Here is a 5,706-nt window from a genome sequence, read left to right as displayed (position 1 = left end):
GGTCCCTGTGACAGTTTACAGGACATAACTCAGGGCACCTAGACAGAAGGCAGAGGGACTACTTTCTATTTCTGGTGTAGAGCTTAGTACAATATATATATATATATACTATTACATGTGACACATGTACCTTGTATTACCATTATTCGCTGTATATGAACCCCTTTTCTCCGGGCATTATTTGTCTATAGCATTTTTCACGAACCTGAGGCAACTGAGAACCCTTCAGTGAAGGAATTCCACTAACCCTCACAATACCAACCAGGGGCCTCCCTGCAGTAACTCAGGTAGTTGTACCCATTCTCTTTCCGCATTCTATGTGTTCTTCTTCTTTCTTCTTTTTTTTCTTTTTTCTTCTTTTTATTTCTATCATGTAGTTCAGGGGTTTATAGATATATGTCCTGCATCTCATATTTCCTTTAGTGGTGCTTCTTACCCATTCTCATATCATTTACCCTAGTATTTCATGATCCTGAGGCGACTGAGAACCCTTTAATAAAGGAATCCTTTTTCATTTGAATTGTCAAGTGATACTTACCAGTGACTATCACGTAATGTTACAGGTAGTTGCATTTTCTTCCTCTTCTTTCTCTCCTTTCTTCTTTGTCACACGGTCCATTGTGTTATAGCCCACGTGTCATGATAACACTTGTACCATCTTTTCATTTAGATTCCACCTACAATTATTTACCGATTCCAGTTCTGAAATAGGCTTTCATGATCTACTCACTAGAATTCTCAAGTGCATAAGGTACTGAGACATATACATGTTCACACCATTATAAAGAACAAAGTATAAACATTGAGGTTTTTCTCACACCCATGTTCCTGTGTTCTTTGATATGATATGTGTTCATTTCCTTCACTATATAGGATTGCAAGTTTTCCATTTGTACCTTAATGGCAATGACGCTATACAATTGAACACATATCATCCTGTTATCCATATAGGTGTGTATTTACCTGCTTGACTATTTTTGGTTGTTTGATCCAGAATGTTTCTCCAGATAGGTCATGTGGAAATTTTCTTTCCTCAGTACAACTGTTTTCACTATGGCTTTGGAAAAATTTTTTGTATGTGCATCATGGTCATTTGACCCATTGTACTCTCAAGTAGCAATATATTGTACTGTTATGTTGTACTATGTACTAATTACGTGTTTATATGGTTTTGTAACCCTTTATGATCTTAGATAACTTTATCCTTGATAAAGACCTAAAAACAAGGTCGAAACGTTGGATGAATTATCCTTTTGCACAAATAAAGAATTTTCAGCATTCCAAGAGTTCTTTTCTTACGTTATTGATCACTATAGTGTGCCAGAGCTATTTCTATTGAATTGACTGTTATTTTTTCTGAGCACCTGCTATATACACAGTGACCCAGACATATTCAAGTTTCATTCAGAAGGCAGAGGGAAGCCTTAGCAGCTGAGCCTATATCTTGGCTTGTGAGCATTAGAACAGGCAGGCGATTACAGGGTAACATGAAAAATGTCCAGCTTGCATTATGACTAGAACATGACAATATCCTTTTAAGTACTAACCTATGATGCGTTCCTAAGCAGTTGATGTTATATGTTCTACATTTCATTTTCTGCATACTTTACAAGTAGTAGAATTTGCTTTGATATAGGCAACTGGATTTTCACAATGAAAAGGCAAAGGATAACGTCCGAAAAAGACGCCATACATTATGTCAGTGCCATCACTGACAAACCTGGATTGACCATGAAATACATCAATCCCCTTAAAGGTGAGTTAAAACAAGTTTTAACTAAATTGCCTTAATATTGTCATGCATTAGAATGACTGTCTTAGGTAATGATAAATATTTTCTACAGGAAGAGGAGTGTTTGCTGAAACTGAAATCGAAAAAGGGAGTTTTGTTGCAGAATATCGAGGCGAGCTCACGTATGCACTTACGATGGTAGACAACTACTCGAGATTTATGGTTGTGGTACAAGTCAAAGATCTAATGGCCCATACTGCAGCGAAGGTCTTCCAAGCACACTTATGCAGACCTCATGGCTACTCAGAGAGAGTCCTCACAGATCAAGGCACAGCCTTTGAAGCGGAAATCTTCAAGGACTTCTGCAGCTTTTACCGATGCAGGAAGATGCGCACTACACCCTACCATGCTCAAACCAATGGTTATCAACCTGCTCAGGACTTTACCCCATATTCCAGATGTGGCCTTACAAGTGATTTATAGAGGGGTAACAATACGTTGGGCTCACCGGATCTAATCTCCCTTTTTATACACCCTAAAATCTTGTTTGCTTTAGAATAAACAATAACATCATAAAGGTATAGCAGTACCGTTTCAAAGTTTCGGTGTCCCAAGCAGCATTCCATCAGCCTCTGGAAGGTTCCTGGCAAATTGCACAGCTCGAAGGGCATGCTTTTGAACTCGCAGAGACCCATCGGGGTGGCAAAGGCGGTCTTCTCCCGGTCTGCCTCAGCAACGGACACTTGCCAATAGCGACTAGTGAGATCAAGGGTAGAAAAATAATTTGCAGTTCTCAATGCAGCTAGCTATTCCTCAATACAGGGGAGTGGTGCTGTCCTTCTTCTTTAACAGGACCAACGGAGCTGCCCAGAGGCTACAACTGTCACGGATAACCCCAGCCTCCTTCATGTTGCTCAACATGTCCTTGGTACACTGGTAATGTGCAGGTAGTTTTGGCTTATATCTCTCTTTGATGGGTGGGTGTGCACTTGTGGGGATGTAGTGTTTGACCCCTTTTATTCTTCAAAAGTCTAGCGGATGTTTGCTGAAGACTTGCTCGTATTCTTGCACTAGCCTGTAGACCCCCTTCTTGTGATGTGAAGGTGTGGAGTCAGTGCCTACGTGTAATTCCTTACACCACTCCTCTGGCTGACTTGGTGAGCTGTCACTGAATGGGTGGGCTGAAGCAATGGTGGATGCTGCTGTTTGGATAGCATGTGTATCTACTGAGAACAGCTTATCAATGGTGGCAAATCGGAGCAGCTTAATCTCTTGCTCTCCGCAGTTCAACACTCTCATGGGCACTCTTCCCTTCCATATTAATGAATAAAACTATGATGTAAATAGCATATAGATACCCCACAAATGCAGATAAAAGTAGGTTATGGGAAAAGGGGGAAGAGAGAAACAGGAAAATAGTGGAATAAAGTATACCTTCCAGGTGGGAGAGGAAATGGCAGCACAGCCAGTGGAGGTGAAGCAAGGGGAGCCTGCAACTAAAGAGTTGAGAGCGTTATCACATGGTGACTGAGCCTGATTGTAACGGGAGCATAGAGGTGCCGATCCTGTCTTACCTGCGTTGGTGTAGAAGTGGGTGTCCTGTGGTGGAGTCAGCTATGTGCAGTGGTGGCCGTGGGTTCTTTTATGTGCGACCGTAGTAATAGCTGCGCCCACTTCCTGTATGGGAGTGGAATGCAGTGAGGGTAATGGAACGCACGCCTGCGCATTTGTGTTTAACGTCGCGCATGTGCAGAACGGAGAAAAGGCTGCGCTCACTTCCTAATGAAAGGGAGTGAGACGCATCTGGGAAGGGAAGGGAAGGGAAAAGATTAGGGTTTGGGGATGATGAAAGGGCTTTCTACGGGCAAGGATGGCAAAGGGTGGCAGTGACGGAAAGTCAGGCAGCCTGTCCTGTCCTGTCCGTCCGTCTTTTTGTATCATGAATTGGAAAGACTGCAAGGGGGAGGGGAGGTGCTTGTGTCCAAAAGGAGGAGTTATTCAGATTCATTGCAGTGGGCGGCGGCTGCAAAAAGCACCATTCTTCTTGTTTTTGCTCTGCAAAACAGCCTTTTCAAGGGTTGGCTTGGGTGACAAAATGTCTTCTGTAGGCGTGGGTTTGTCTCCCTCTCCCTAAGATGTGTCCGGTATAGGCCAGGGTGCCACTCAAGGCCGTAACCAATTCGGGTTATAGCTTCTCGGCCTTTTGGCTAAGATCAAGTGTAGTTTCGGAGGACGCTACCTTGGTCGGTACTGGAAGGTGCCTGGGATTGCACGTCTGCCGGCCTTGAGGAAGTGTGTGCGCCTTCTGGTGACACATAGCCCTCTTGTGCCTGGACGGTTCCCAGGCAACGGGAGGCGATCACCTTTGTTATTTTGAAGTCCTACTGATAAACAGAAAAAAAAAAAAATTAAATCTGTTCTTATCAGTTTAATATCTGATACGTCCCCTCTCTGGGGACCATATATTAAATGGATTTTTAGAACAAGGAGATGGAAAAAATCTTGCTCTGTCCACTCCACGCATTGACCTGGTATTGCAGTACCTCCAGGACCGGTGCACCCCTTCTTAACCCAGTTTCCAAAAGCAGAACTCAATTCACCTGATTCAAATGAGCCCCATTAGTGAATTGAAAGAAAGCAAAAACTTTATATGCACCTCAATTTGGCCAATTCACTTTTCACACTTTCACCCTTTTTTTTATCTTTCACACCTTTTACTTGCTTTATTGATGCAAAAAGCTGTGCCAAATAGCAAACTCATCTCCACTCAACTTGACCAACTCTGCTATGTCCCGTGCAGTATCTTATTCTCAGTCTTATCTAGATCATTTGCAATTGAATAGAATAGATCCCTTTTGGCTGCTTATGACTGTGTAAAATATGTAGTTTTACTGGGCTAGGATGAGAGAATCCATTGAAGCATGGTGTAGGGATTGTGGTTCCTGTGTGCTAAGAAGAGAGGCTGGCACCAGCCAGAAAGCCCCATTGCAACCAATAATCACTTAATAACTTTTTCAACTTGTCATCATATGGGAGGCCTTCCATTCCTTGTAGTAGTCTAGTTGCCCACCTTTGAACTGACTCTAACTTCTGAATGTCCTTTTTAAAATGTGGAGCCCAAAACTGGTTCCCATATTCCAGATGTAGCCTTACAAGTGATTTATAGAGGTGTAACAATACGTTGGGATCACGGGATCTAATCTCCCTTTTTATACACCCTAAAATCTTGTCCCAAGCAGCATTCCATCAGCCTCTGGAAGGTTCCTGGCGCATTGCACAGCTCGAAGGGCATGCTTTTGAACTCGCAGAGACCCATAGGGGTGGCGAAGGCGGTCTTCTCCCGGTCTGCCTCAGCAACGGACACTTGCCAATAGTGACTAGTGAGATCAAGGGTAGAAAAATAATTTGCAGTTCTCAATGCAGCTAGCGATTCCTCAATACGGGGAGTGGTGCCGTCCTTCTTTTTTAACAGGATCAACAGAGCTGCCCAAAGGCTACAACTGTCACGGATAACCCCAGCCGCCTTCATGTTGCTCAACATGTCCTTGGTACACTGGCAATGTGAAGGTGGTATTGGCTTATAGCTCTCTTTGATGGGTGGGTGTGCACCTGTGGGGATGTGGTGTTGGACCCCTTTTATTCCCCCAAAATCTAGCGGGCTTCCCACCGGTAACCCGCTCCCCAGCTTGGATGGATGCTGAGGGAGCCCCTTTTGCCCGCAGGCTCTGGCCCTGGGAACTGTAGCCTTGGCGGTGACTGTGCTTCCCTCTACGGTGTGAGCTGTTGCCTTCAATCGGGTCTTGACTGCTGGGAAACCCTGGAGGTTCCTGTCGCTAACGGATTTGACCGGTTTTACGGCGACTCCTAGCCTGGTCGGGGTCCGTAGGCCCTGCCGGATGGTGCTGGCTTCTCTTCACTCCCCGATCTGGTACCGGCGGGCCACCGCCCATCCCCGGTCCGTACGGTTCACTCCA

General features: G+C 44.3%; 1 pseudogene; it reads left to right on the top strand.

The window, feature by feature from the left end:
* The first annotated feature begins 4,090 nt into the window (after positions 1-4,090).
* LOC142287675 (U2 spliceosomal RNA) lies at positions 4,091-4,297 on the top strand (annotated as a pseudogene).
* The last annotated feature ends 1,409 nt before the right edge of the window (positions 4,298-5,706 follow it).

Source organism: Anomaloglossus baeobatrachus, unplaced genomic scaffold, assembly GCF_048569485.1.
Source record: "Anomaloglossus baeobatrachus isolate aAnoBae1 unplaced genomic scaffold, aAnoBae1.hap1 Scaffold_74, whole genome shotgun sequence".
NCBI lineage: Eukaryota > Metazoa > Chordata > Amphibia > Anura > Aromobatidae > Anomaloglossus > Anomaloglossus baeobatrachus.
This window is presented reverse-complemented; position numbering and strand designations above follow the sequence as displayed.